This window comes from Symphalangus syndactylus, chromosome 12, assembly GCF_028878055.3.
Source record: "Symphalangus syndactylus isolate Jambi chromosome 12, NHGRI_mSymSyn1-v2.1_pri, whole genome shotgun sequence".
In the NCBI taxonomy this organism is placed as follows: domain Eukaryota; kingdom Metazoa; phylum Chordata; class Mammalia; order Primates; family Hylobatidae; genus Symphalangus; species Symphalangus syndactylus.
The window spans coordinates 6,689,331-6,704,964 of NC_072441.2; positions in this window are offsets into that span (position 1 = coordinate 6,689,331).

The following is a 15,634-nucleotide window of genomic DNA, read 5'->3' on the forward strand; positions in this document are numbered from 1 at the left end:
TTCTCCTAATAAACTCCCTTTCATGCATACATCTATCCTATTAGTCCTGTCGCCCTAGAGAACCCTGACTAATACACCCAGCTAGGAGGTACAGTTAAGTTGTCAATACCACCCACAGGCTGGTTCTTGTGGCCACTGCCTCTTACAGTGTTTATTTCTCCATCGAGTTCGCAACGGCTGTGTGCTTGCTGTGCTCTCCCTCTTCTCTCTCAGTACCTGATGGCCAGAGCTGTTTCCAGATCTTTTGCCTTTATAAATGCCTTCTTCCCTCCTACAGCTGATTCCTTCCAACAGGGCTCAGCAGGTGAAAGGCAGTTCACACAATTCTTCTCTAATGAATACTGCTGTGATGCTTTTTGAAATTACTAACATTCCTATCGTTTTCATTAAACAGTGAAGATAGAAGATTAAAGGCCACTATCCCTGCACAAGAGCTCCTCCTTGTGGCCTGCCCATGTTTTAAATGTGCAAACCTTGGTGATATATTGATATCCTGTGATGAGTTTATCCCACATCAACAATTGAGTTTTCTTCTGTTCTTTCGTATTTTATCACGTGTATAATTATTTTTCTCCAGATGAATCTTGTACTGTTTGTTATATTTACTTGTTCTTATATATATTGTCATATTGCCTAGGCTGGGAAAAAAATTGACGTATGCACTTACTTAGTGCCTCATTTGAAAAAAATGATTTCAGTGATATGAAACTCTAAAGTACATTTTCTTCATGTCTGTTTTCTATATTTTAAAAATGAAGTACTTTCATATGTATTCATGTCACTACAGTCATAAGTTCCCGTCCAAAGTTCCTCTGAAGAACCACCTTATCTTACACATCTCAAGGGAATTTAGCTGATGAAATAATTTGAACTACATTAATCACTGTTTCTGACAGGTAAAATGCTGAAATAAGCTTCTTGTAATGAATGTGAATTTTTTTGGGGGCTTGCAGAATATTGCAGATTAATATCACAGAAAGCATGTCTAGTTCATGCAACAATTATTTTCATGCAAATTTTGTGGGGCTTTACAAATAATACGTATTTGTTACCACTCTTCTTGACAGCAAAGAAAATAAAAATAATAAATATTTGAGAAAAGATCAGGTTCACTTATACTACATATACCACATTATCTTTCATGTCAATAGTTGCCTTGCACTTTAAACCTGTGACAAAACATGACAAATTTTAGAAGGGAAAATATTGTAAGATAAATTAATGCCTCTGAAGCCTGTATTCCTATAAATTTAGTTGATAAAGCTCAGCTTATTTAGAGTTTTGAAGAGATATTTTCTCTTCAATGAAGAAATCTCCATAATTGAATGATCTAAATTTCAATGATTAAAAGTACTATTAAAAGAAAATATTTATAGAAAAGCTTTCCTTTAACAATTTTTACGTCCAAAATATGATTTATTTTTTCATGAAATGGGAATATGAATGATCATACATTCTTTTACACACACTTCATAAATTAAAAAGTTCTCAATCTATTTTAAAAACCCATATGTAAACAACAGTGTCATAGGATGTGTTAAGAACTACAGCAGTCAGAAAAAGTTAACAACCCTTGAAATGGCACAGGAAAGGACAGGATGTCTTCCAGGAAGAGGTGCCAATTCTGTTTAAAATTAAGAGACAACGGAGTAATGCAAATACTAACTTTACCCTGCAAATTGCAACATTTATCATCTAGCATCAAATGTGTATGCTGGGACTGACACATGCACGCATAGATGGTTTGTGTTCCATAATAAAGTTAATTGGTGAAATAAAATAATGGGTTTAATTTCTAGCAAAGAAATGCTTGGTTAATCTAAATTAGTAATGTTTGCTTATGGAATTTCCTACCCCAATTATTTCAGATGCTGTCCTTGAGATTCTTTTTGTTAAACTGCATGATACACATTTTGCGTGAAGTATTTTTAAAACTTAGGGTATCTCCTTATTTTCTGATTAAAGTAAAATTTCTCAGTGTTTCTGTAAGGACTTTGGCAAATACTCTTTCTGCTTTATAAAGCAAAATATAAGAACCAGAAATCTTTGTAATCCTTCACTATGTTGATGTCTTTTTACAGCAGATTTCTCAGGAATTATTGTTTGTGGTTCCAAATTGAAATTTTCCCTGCATAATCTAACATTCATATCTTCAGATCTGATGTGATAAACTGACCAATCTCTTTGTAAGTGATATTTTGTAAAACTCATTCTGTGTTTCGGACAAGGGAACACAAAGTTGTCACCTTCAAAATAGCTAATGGTCATATCACATGTTAAATTGACTGGGGAAATTCTAAACATTGAAAGTGTTCAAGTCTGGATTTTTCCTCTGGAAATATAACCTTTGGTTATTTATATTTGAAAGAAGCTAGTTTTATGAATTAAGCTTTAATTCTGAGATAATTATATGTTCATAGGCAGTTATAAGAAATAATACAGAGATATTTTATTGCCACTTGCCTAGCTTCCCCCAGTGGTAATGTAGGCCAAACTATAGGACAGTATCGTAACAAAGATGCTGACATTGATATAATCCACTGAACTTATTCAGGGTCAGTTTTACTTTTTACGTTAAAGTACATGATTCATTTAGTTTTTGTTTTTAAAATAAAATATCTGAGGGCCAAGTCTGCTGACTTAGTTCTTTAAATTTTACAACTAATACAAAGTTACTGAGACTTACAGAGCTTTGAGAAGTGCACTGTTATTTCTAGAGTTAAATTTAAATAAAACACTTAAAGTCTGAGACTATTTTCTAGTTGTAAAAAGGTTAAAACTGCATTGTAGATGTTCTTTTCCTTTCATTTCAAAACCTAAACAATGTTCTATTATTTAAAGGTAGTTCATTAATAAGCAAAGATTTGTTACAACTGTGATGAGAATAACATGTATGTATATTTTAGCATTTGAATACATTCTACATGAAAACATTTCTTTATATTTAAACTATTATTTCATACAAATAGAAGTCAAAAGAAATGTTATCAGATGCTATAAAATAACTCTTCCATAATGTAGGATGCACTAGGAAAATAGTGAATACAATATCATGTGCTGTTTTGGCATTAGATTTTCCATACATTAAGATAAATGCGTTCATTAACTTCTTCCACCCACCTTTTTTATTTTGGAGATTGACTTCATATTACTGTGATAAGAGGCAAATTGAAATCCTGGCTTCCTGATGATATATCTTCTTGTATGAACTCTTGTTGATGTAGATTAAGTGGGCTAGCAGATACAGTAGTACTCATAAAATAGTTTTTCAGAGCTTTTTATAGTTTAATAAACATTTGCCTATTTCCCAAAAATATCGTGCAAACATACTAAATTTAAGTCAATAATCCGTACTTTATATATCTATTACCATTGTCTAACAATGTAATTTATCTATTTGAAACTAAATTGACCAAAGACATTAACAAACATATAGGGAAATTTAAGTTTTATGTCTTTATGGAAATATGTTTTAAGTCCTGCCTTTTTGTAATTGAGAGTTATATTTTTACTCGAATATTTAAATGTTATAAGTAATTACAATCATAAGGCAACCCCTATCATGAATGAATCCTGATTTGGTGAGGTGAAATGTCTTAGTTTATGTTTGTATAAATTGTATACAGTATTGTGTAATTTGTATAAAATATTTTATCTGAATTTAGTTCTTTAGTTCAGATTGAAAAACCTCTCCTGCCTAGCCCTACCTCCAATAATTGGAAAATCTACTTACTGACATGTCAAGTCACTTCTCTTGAGGAATAAACTTCTAAAAGTAGTAGTCATAGAGTGAGTTTAGACAGAAATTCAGAAACGTCAACTAAAGTTAACTATACCCCTGTTGTTCACTGTTATCATGACTTTCATTTTTCTATCCGGCCAAAAATACTTCTAGTTTTATTCCCTCCAAGTTTAATGCCTTCTTGTTTACATGCCTATTGCATGTTGTCACTTATAAGTAGGAGCTGAAGAGTAAGGACACATGGACATAAACAGAGATAACAGACACTGGGAATTCCAACAGGATTTGGATTATGTATTATATTATTCACATTAAGTCCTATGAGCCTATCAGTGGAGGTGCATAATAATTATTTCAAAAATAATTTTAAACATGGAAGTTTGAAACGCATTTTTGGCATAGTTTATCAGGGAAAGTTGGAGAGAAGAGCAGAGATTTTCTAGCTGTCCTCTTGGTATGCTTGCTTATGCATTAGCTTGCATAAACTGACACATCCCGTGTCAGCCCTGAAACCCTTAAGCTGGAGTTTGGGGAGGTGAGGAATCTCTGGACATATCCTTGAGTTGATTGATTATCAGTTTGAAAGTGCAGTGTACTAGTCTGTTCTCATGCTGCTAATAAAGACACACCCGAGACTGGGTCATTTATGAAGGAAAGAGGTTTAATGGACTCACAGTTCTACATTGCTGGAGAGGCCTCACAATCATGGCTGAAGGTGAATGAGGAGCAAAGTCACATCTTACATGGCAGCAGGGAAGAGGGCATGTGCTTTATAAAACCATCAGCTCTCATGAGACTTATTCAACATCACGAGAACGGCATGGAAAATAACCACCTCCATGATTCAGTATCTCGCACGGGGTCCCTCCCACAACCTGTGGGGATTCTGGGAGCTACAATTCAAGATGAGATTTGGGTGGGGACACAAAGCCAAACCATATCAGGCAGACCTTACTAATTGTCACCACCATCTTTTTATTGTATTTATCTTATGTCTAATTTTAGATACATAGATTATTTGTTACATGGCTATTCCATGCGTGATGGTAGGGAATGTGCTTCTAGTACACCTGTCACCCAAATGGTGAACATTATACACAATAGGCAGTTTATGAACCCTCATTCCCATCGCCCTCCCCGCTTTTGGAGTTTTCAGTGTCTGTTATCTCCATCTTTATGTCCATGTGTCCCCATTATTTAGCTCCTACATGTGAGAATATGAAATGATTTGATTTCCTGCTTCTGGGTTTGTTCACTTAGAATAATAGCCTCTAGCTCCATCCACATTGCTGCAAAGGGCATGATTTTATTATTTTTATGACTGTATGGTATTCCATGGTGTATATATACATTTTTTAAATCTAATCAACTGTTGACTACCAGCTTTTATTTTATTTATTTATTTTTTTAATTTCATTTTTTGAGATGGAGTCTCACTCTGTTGCCAGGCTGGAGTGCAGTGGTGCCATCTCGGCTAGCTGCAACCTCCACCTCCTGGGTTCAAGCGATTTTCCTGCTTCAGCCTCCCAAGTAGCTGGGACTACAGGCACCACCACCACACCCGGCTGGACCACCAGCTTTTAAAAACAAACTTGATTGACTAATTTTACTAGTTTTTGTGACTCACGACTCATTCAACACTTTGGAGATTAAAAATACATCCTCTGGTTTTGCATCCATGGATTCAACCAAGTGCTAATTGAAAATATTTGAAAAAATGAAAAACAAAAAAAGATACAAATAACACAAATTAAAAACAATACAGTATAACAACTACATAGCATTCATATTGTATTAAGTATTATAACAACTCTGTAGATAATTTAAAGTATACGGGAGGATGTGCATAGATTATATACACATATTACACCATTTTATGTAAAGGACTTGAGTATCTGCAGATTCTGAGGAGGGTCCGTTCTGGAACAAGCGCCCCACAGGTACCAAGGGATGACTGTATTCAGACTGAAACAAAATATTCTTAAACAGAAGCCATTGGCCCATATAATATAGTTCTAATACTAACCCTGCTTTTAAAACCTTTAAATTACATGATATTTTCTTTAAAAAATGGTGACTTTTTAAAAGGCACGATCATGTTGGTTGTATTTAATTTTAACTACATGTTCTAAAAGGGTCTCCAAAATAAAATCGAAAAAAAATAACCCATTCACTTTTAAAATACTGAGGTTTTGTTGCCTGTTTATAGAGGAGGTTACCAAAAAAAAAGAAAAGAAAAAGGATCTTACATGTATCACTACACTGAAGCAATTGCCTTCAGAATACTTAGCATAGACTTAAATTTGAGTCTTGTAACATTCTGAGGAACATTTATGATGGGAGGGTTGCAGATGTTTATGGCAATTTAAGGAGGTACACATCTTAAACATACATCAGTAGATTATGAATTCAGAAGTGGTGATTGGTAGCACTTTATAATCTGCAAATGGATTTGCTAAAGTCTACCCTATAATAGAGGAAAGTGTAATGTCAGATGTAGCAAATTGCAATTTTGGGGCATATGTTAATAGTATGCAGTTTCAATCCTTCATTAAAACAAAACAAAACAGCTAAAAATTATGGTCTTTTTTAAAAAAAATAATTATGTTGTGTATGCATGTGTATGTATTTAAAATATGTTATTTACCTAAATATTCTGTCTACTTAATTTTGGAGTTCCCCAAATTTTCTAAAGACCAGTTAGAAACAAAATGAGATCTTAAAATATTTTATCATGAGCATCTGGATTCCGTTCCTTTGTGTGTAATATTTTAAGTTACCATCATCTCTCACCTTCTAGGGCCTTTTATTTATACGTGCTTCAATCTGATACTAGGCGTATGCAGGCTTATTCAAATGTGTGCCACTCACAGCCTGCAGTGCCTATGACATTGAAGGAGTTTCTTAAAGTCATTTAGACTCTCCATCCTTGGGTTTATACGACACATTTGTTACTTCAGTAATTCAGTATGAATGATCCTCAGTACCTCAGGAGGAACAAAGCTCTTATGCTTAGAGATGTTAATATTTAGAAGCTTTGGAAGGTTCGAAATACTTTAAAGGAGACAAGCATTCTCTTAAAAAGCTAGAATATTTCCATATTTCCTTTATAAACATGTTCATGGTTGATAAATAAGTCAGTTTTGGGTCACAAAAAGGGGTTGTGCTGCACACTTCTGCATTTGGAATTATCCTCAGCATAGTAAGCTTTCAGGGTGACACGTAGATGGAACTTTTTTAGAGATATATCACTTTCTCGGGAAAGTATTGTGGAGTAGAACAGATTTATAGAGCTGGAACCGTATTATACAGAGCTGTAGATCACTGCTGCTGACCAATGAGACCAGCTTTTTTTTCCCTTTTTGCAAATATTCACCAAATGTCCTTTGTTTTATCTTTCCTTGTTGAAGTAACAATTCAATTAGTTTTTTGGTCTGAAAAATAAGATCATTCCCTGTTCTAAATCATTTTTCTTGATTTTTGTTCCTAATCTCATACCATAAACAAATGTTTTTGTTTAGCTGTGTTTGTCAGGAATGACAGATTTAACAGCAAAGCATAAATGTAGATAGGTAGTTAAAAATCCAGTACAGTAAATCACTGCTTTTACCATGTGTTTGTGAAGGGTTATGATTAAAAATGGAACCTGAGTGAGGTAGATAAAAGAAATCCAATAATGTTATTTTAGGAGGACAGTGTTGTAACTTTCAGAATTGTAATCATTATAAAGAGCTTTTTTTTTCCCCTTTTTTAAACTATACATTCACTTCTGGGACACATGTGCAGAATGTGAAGGTTTGTTACGTAGGTCTACACGTGCCATGGTGGATAGCTGCACCCATCAACCCATCACCTCCATTAGGCATTTCTCCTAATGCTCTCCCTCCCATAACTCCCACCCCTGACAGGCCCCAGTGTGTGATGTCCCCTCCCTGTGTCCACGTGTTCTAATTGTTCAACTCCCACTTAGGAGTGAGAACACGCGGTGTTTGGTTTTCTGTAGAGAATATTTTTAAAAGGAAAACAGATACTATAGTTATTACTACTGAATGTATTTAGAAGTTCTAATAAGTTCATATTATGAATGTAATACTGCCTTTTGCCTGAAGCACCTAGTGGGTAATTATAAAACTCATTGCGACCTAATTGATTAAATAGGTAGAGTGACAATTTCCACTTGTTGATGAACGTTACACATGAACTATCACATGTCGAAACAGCAGAAACTCTTTTTTTTTTTTTTTGCTATTTGGTTGCAAGATGGTTTCTTTGCCTTTTTCTTTTAATTATTATTATACTTTAGGTTTTAGGGTCCATGTGCACAACGTGCAGGTTTGTTACATATGTATCCATGTGCCGTGTTGGTTTGCTGCACCCATTAACTCGTCATTTAACATTAGGTATATCTCCTAATGCTGTCCCTCTCCCCACCCCACAACAGTCCCCGGAGTGTGATGTTCCCCTTCCTGTGTCCATGTGTTCTCATTGTTCAATTCCCACCTATGAGTGAGAACATGTGGTGTTTGGTTTTTGTCCTTGTGACAGTTTACTGAGAATGATGGTTTCCAGCTTCATCCATGTCCCTACAAAGGACATGAACTCATCCTTTTTTATGGCTGCATAGTATTCCATGGTGTATATGTGCCACATTTTCTTAATCCAGTCTATCACTGATGGACATTTGGGTTGGTTCCAAGTCTTTGCTATTGTGAATAGTGCCTCAGTAAACATATGTGTGCATGTGTCTTTATAGTAGCAACGATTTATAATCCTTTGGGTATATGCCCAGTAATGGGATGGCTGGGTCAAATGGTATTTCTAGTTCTAGATCCCTGAGAAATCGCCACACTGACTTCCACAATGGTTGAACTAGTTTACAGTCCCACCAACAGTGTAAAAGTGTTCCTATTTATCCATTTATCCACATCCTCTCCAGCACCTGTTGTTTCCTGACTTTTTAATGATGGCCATTCTAACTGGTGTGAGATGGTATCTCACTGTGGTTTTGATTTGCATTTCTCTGATGGCCAGTGATGATGAGCATTTTTTCATGTGTTTTTTGGCTGCATAAATGTCTTCTTTTGAGAAGTGTCTTTTCATGTCCTTCACCCACTTTCTGATGGGGTTGTTTGTTTTTTTCTTGTAAATTTGTTTGAGTTCATTGTAGATTCTGGATATTAGCCCTTTGTCAGATGAGTAGGTTGTGAAAATTTTCTCCCTTTCTGTAGGTTGCCTGTTCACTCTGATGGTGGTTTCTTTTGCTGTGCAGAAGCTCTTGAGTTTAATTAGATCCCATTTGTCAATTTTGGCTTTTGTTGCCATTGCTTTTGGTGTTTTAGACATGAAATCCTTGCCCATGCCTATGTCCTGAATGGTATTACCTAGGTTTTCTTCTAGGGTTTGTATGGTTTTAGGTCTAACATGTAAGTCTTTAATCCATCGTGAATTAGTTTTTGTATAAGGTGTAAGGAAGGGATCCAGTTTCAGCTTTCTCCATATGGCTAGCCAGTTTTCCCAGCACCATTTATTAAATAGGGAATCCTTTCCCCATTTCTTGTTTTTGTCAGGTTTGTCAAAGATCAGATGGTTGTAGATGTGTGGTGTTATTTCTGAGGGCTCTGTTCTGTTCCATTGGTCTATATCTCTGTTTTGGTACCAGAGAAATTCTTTTATATATTTTTAAGACATTATCACATCAAGGTATTTTGGTGTGATTTCCAGCAGAATCGGCTAGAAAATGTTTTTTTTTAAAAAAAGAAAATGTGATTTGAGTATTTGATTATCATCACTGACTATAACTATAAATCATTTCCATGCTCTTATAATCCAAAAACTACCTGTGGGAAAATTATTAGCAATCACATCTATGCTGAATGTTCATTCATACATAAATTAAAAAGCATTTTCACACAGAGACCTGATTTTTGTGTATATCAGAAATAGAATAAAACCTAATATGGGTATTGTATTAATAATCCCATGTGGTGAAGGAACGATTAACTATATCTGTAACCATAATCTTGAGAAATATCTTACCTTTTAGTAAATAATAAAACCCATCTGCTGTTGCATCTCTCTGAGGTTTATAAAATTATGCTAGGGTTAGTTATTTTAATCAGCACAGGGCATTTTGGCCCCGGATCTGTTGTCTTCTGGGAAAACATTGGCTTCCACAGAAGGTGGTCGTTTCGAAGGCTGGCAGCGATTTCTGCTGGTGACTGTCACCGAGGATTTTCATCCCTAACAATGGGAAGTGTAAATATAATCTGACTGCTGTGGCTAATTTGGGTCCCTTTACAACTGTAAATAACTAGTCCAAGGTTTTTGCTTAAGGTGTCACACCAATGTTACAACTCTTTTGAATTTTTTCAAGTCAGGAATAGACATCTCCTTCTTACTGCTGTGTGAAAGATAATTAATAGATCTTGTCTGTGACTCTTAACTTGGAAAAATGATTTGTTATGGGCAGAGAAATAACAGAGAATAAGAAATCTCAAACTTCGCCATCTCATGATCATCCCTGTTCCCACCTTGGAATTTGATTTAATGTTCTTTCACCTTGGACAGCGGTCAGTGTTTCAACATTAGAAATCCTAGAAGCATGTTCTTGCTATAGTTTCACCCCAAGGACAAGATTATTGCAAAACTCCACTCGATTTGAGGATTTTATTTTCCCTGGTATGATTTGCAGCCACCTGGAAAATGCCATGTTTATTTATGTTATTCTTCTTTATAAAGATTGCGAAAAATCAATGTCAAGGTGAATTCACATGTGCAAATTCTCAGCAACAAGTTAATTTAATGTCAAAGTTTAAAAAAAATGTCGTTATCATTCCTAAAACCAATTTTAGAAGCTGGAATTGTTTTACTGAATAAATTCAGGTAAAGTGCATGCTTCCTTTGAACACCTGCATCCTGCATCTCATGGTCAGCATCCAAGTTAATAATTAGGAAACACATCGCATTTCAGCTGAGTTGTTTGAGCTCTCTGTGTTTAAGTATAGTCTCATTATTCAGATTGTTTTTTTCTTTTTTTGGTAAGATGTATTTTTTACTTTTAAAGGAACCTGTAGTCATTGTTTACTCTGTAACTAAAGGTGGACACAGATATAAAATATTGCTTGCCTGTATTTTCTATATTTGACCAGGAGTTATTAACAGAGTTGTTTGATAGTAGAGACATGTTCTGTTGAAATTTGTGAAAAAAACATATTTTATCTAGATGAACCTGTTTACCAAATACTTTTTGGATATACAGCTGGAAGCACCAGAAATTTCCCTCCTGGAGAAAGTAAAGTCACACTTTTTAATTGTGTTAGTTCTATGCAGCTGCTGTAATAAATTACCTCTAATGGCTTGGTGGCTAAAACCCCAGAAATCCATTATCTTAAATTATGTATCTTAGAAATTCAACAAGGGTCTCAGTGGGCTGAAATCGAGGTATCAGCAGGACTGAATTCCTTTCTGGAGGTTCTACAGGGTCCATTTCCTTTCTTTTTCTATCCGGCAGGGGCCACCCGCATTCCTTTGGTCCCACAGCATCCTCAAAGCCAGCAACACTGCTCTCTCTGTTTCTTTCTTCCATAGTCACATCTCCCTCTGACTCTCGCTCTTCAGCTTCTCTTTCCCATTTTAAAGACCATTCTGATGTCACTGGGCTTGCTGGGATGACTCTAAATAATCTACCTATTTTGAGGCCAATTGGCTAGCAATCTTAACTTTCCCTGTGCCATGTAACCTAACATATTCACAGGTGTACAGAGATTAGAATGCGGACATTCTTGGGGGATATGGCCTAGTTCTGCCCACCACAAAGATGGAGCCAACTCTTAAAACAATCTTTGAAAGGCATAACTGATTTTTGGGTGCAACAGTAAAATTTAAATATTAATAAGATAATCAAAACAGCACGTCTAAAATAATTTGTTTTAAAAGTTAACTTACAAATTTCAATTGAAACATATTTTTTTTTATCAGAAATCCTAGCAGAGTTATATGCTGTCCGACTACTTCACTAATGTGATCCCCAAACAATTACAGGTGTACGAGTCACTGTAGTTTTACGACATTAGCAAAACTTTGTACCAGGTTTTGTCAGTCACAAAACGCGAAATTTCAAATCCAAGTTTCTCCCTCCTTCATTGATAAAAAGTGAAGTCAATACTCAGTCTTACCTGGCATTCTTCTTCTTACTTGGGTTATAGGCCTGTGTTCTAGATGCAAAGGAAATTGGGTTTTTGCTTTCATCTTAGAGAAGAATTTATAAGGTGAAATTTTCCCAGACACAGGCACAGTATTCAAAGAAATGCAGATCAAAAAGCATGAACAGTGTTAGCTATAGGGCTGTCAGAACGGAATCGTTGCTTGACCCTAGCAAATCATAGCTTTGTTCTGTTTTCCCCCAGATAATGGTGAGAAATCACAGAAAACATTTGGGGAGATTTCAAAATTGTTAAAATCATATATGTTGGAGTTAATATAGGAGAAAATTATGCCTACTGATACTAATATTTGTCTATGTCATTTTTAACAATCAGAGTTCATTTAAGTGATTTTCTATTCATAAGTAAGAAATCTATTACTGTAAGTTCTTGATTAAGCTTATTAGATTCATTCATTCTAAAAGCCTGGTTACATTTTGTCACATATCAGCTCATTTAAACAACTGATACTCAAATACTTAACCTATGTTTATGCAAGGTAACACTAACTATAGTCTTTAAAGAGGGAATGAGTCACCATACTTGGCAGCTATGCAAAAGTTTTGCATTGTTAATCATGAGCGTAATGTAATGTGGCAGAGGGCATGGGGCCTTTTGAGTTACTGGGCGAAGTCTAAAAATAGCTGCCATTCACTGAGTCCAGACCATAGACGTTGCTCTGAGAATTTTTTTATGCTACCCTCCTCCCCCCCTTTTTTTTTTTGAGGCAGAGTCTCACTCTGTCACCCAGGTTGGAGTGCAGTGGCACAATCTTGGCTCACTGCAAACTCCACCTCCCGGGTTCACGCCATTCTCCTGCCTCAGCCTCCAAGTAGCTGGGACTACAGGCGCCACCACCACGCCCGGCTAATTTTTTTGTATTTTTAGTAGAGACGGGGTTTCACCGTGGTCTCGATCTCCTGACCTCGTGATCCGCTCGCCTCAGCCTCCCAAAGTGCTGGGATTACAAGCGTGAGCCACCGCGCCCGGCCTTTTTTTTTTTTTTTTTTGAGACAGAGTCTCACTTTGCTGCCCAGGCTGGAGTGCAGTGGTGCAACGGTGGCTGACTGCAGTCTTGACTCCCTTTGGGCTCAAGCAATCCTCCCACCTCAGACCCCCAGGTAGCTGAGACTGCAGGTGTTGCCACCACACATGACCAATTTTATTATTTTTTTTGTAGAGATGAGACCTCACTCTGCGATCCAGGCTTGTCTTGAACTCCTGGCCTCAAGCTATCCTCCCATTTCGACCTCCCAAAGTGCTGGCAATACAGGCATAAGCCACTGTACCCAGCCTGTGTTAACTTTTCTTTCTACCAAACTTTTGAGATAGGTGCTAAGCTTATTCATATACTGAGATGTAACTTGACAAAGGTCACTCAGCAGACTTATGGCAGAGTAAAATCTCTGTACATCTGTTTTGTCTCCTGTGTACATGTGCTTTGTTTAATACCCTACCTTTAAGTGGAATTGGTGTGTGTGAATATAACTAAGCAAATTATACCACAAGAGTGATCCTCTTGGGATTATTTCTTGTTACATAAGCCTCCCTTATAGCAGGCTGGAGAGTTTCCTCTAGCTTTAGAGAAGTAAGCTGCTATGTGTTGAGAGGGCCATATGGCTTGGATCTGAAGGTGGCCTCCAAGAGCTGAAAGCAACTCTCGTTGACAACCAGCAGAGAAACAGGGACGTCAGTCCTCTAACTGCAAGAAGCTGAGTTCTGCCATCAATCAGAATGAGACTGGAAAAAGACCTCCGAGTTTCATGTGAGAATTGCAGACCGGTTGACACCTTGATTTCAGACTTGTGAGACCCAGAGCAGAGGATGCAGTTGAGTCACACACTCAGATTCCTGACCCATGGAAAATGTGAAATAATACACTTGTGTTGTGTTACACTTCTAATTTTGTTGTAATCTGTTATGCAGCAAGAGGAAACTGACATATTATGAAGGTTACACAGCTGATGAGGAGTTAAGTATTTTGCTGAGGAAGCTCAGCTGCAAATCCTCTGGCCTCTCCCATTATAGATGGTTGCCTTCAAATTCGAGGACTCAGCCGTGAACCAGTCCAGGGAACTAGCACAACCCTTGTCCTCTGGGCCAAGCTCCTAGGTAGTTCCACTCTCATTAGAGAATTACGGTTTGGTCCTCTGATGACCAAATTTAAAGACAAATTATTGGTGATTTGAAATTTATCTGAATGCTAATATATGATTAGCTCTAACAATCCTTAAAAAGAAAGAAAGATTTTCTAATAATTACTTTTATTCCTTTAGCAAATATAAGTACATCTGAATCAGGTCTTTTAAACTGATTTTCTTTTAATGAAAATAAAAGTTGGGGGCCTGAAAGAATACATACAATGTAAAAGCACAATAGAGCTAAGATATTTGAGGAAGTGTCTATTCAGGGCAGCTTGAATCTATGCTCCTGGAAATAACATTTTAAAAATAAAAAAGAGAAAGATCTAAATATTTTAAAGGGTGTATGTACCTAATAATACCTATCTTTTCCAATTTTATTTCAAATGTGCCATGCTGCCATAAAATAAAGGTAAGTTTTTTTTCTTTGTTTGTTTGTGTTTGACTTGTATATCTTTATCACAGGAGTATAACAAAGATTATATGTATAGTCATTAATCAATTTGCATTCCAGATTGTTATTATATATATATTTGCATTCCAGATTGTCCATATATAGGGAAATAGATAAGTTGAAACAACTTTCAGAAAGAAATGAAGCAAAAGTGGTTAATAAATATAATAGCATAAAAATTATTGTAAGAAACCGAAAGATTTGTAGCCCGTAAAGATTTCATTAATGTGGTGAGAGACACAGGCTCCGTATCTCTCTGTTGTCAGAGTTAACTTGATTTCCTCACAAAAAAGTGCTTTCAACAATCATTGTGGTTGCTTATCCTAGAATTATAGAATATGTTTTTCTTTGCTCAATTGTAAAGTAGTAATTAGTGCTTATTCTCAGGATATTTTAAATAATGTGCGAGAACAATTTACAATCTCAAGGAAGATGACTGCAAAGCGGCTTTTGAAACACTGTGTATATGATTCAAAAATCATTGGTAAAGACATAACAATCGTGTTGTGTTGAATACTTACTTCCAAATCGATGCCAAAGATTGTTGGCCACTAGTTAACCATATTTTGAACTATAAGAAACAAAATCTTTGGCAAATTCTGTCTGTAAAAGCATCAGAAACCTAAAAAGCCTCTACTTAGAAAATGAAATTTCCCTTATAATAACCTTTCCTCCAAAGGGTTATATTTTTGTAATGTTATGGAAGAAATAAAAATTATTTGACAAAGTAAAATTTTAAATGCCTAAAAATACAGCCTGATATGAGTTTTCACATTCATACCAATTTTTAAACTAAATATAAGCATGTGTATATATATATACACTCACATATATGCTGCCATTTGTAGTTTTACTTAGACATGTTGATTCAGTGCAGTGGTTATTCCAAATTTTGTCTGAAATATTTTAGATTAACTATTTAAAGAATAGTCCCTGTATTGAAAAATTGTCCATCCCATGGCAGTGCAGATGATAAGCTTTCTGTACTTCTGTATTATTCCCTGCTCTCAACAGCTGCTCTTAATTGAACCCTAGGTACGATTTAGGATTGTTTTCTTTTGCTTTGTTGTTCTAAGAATTCTCACTTTAAATCCGT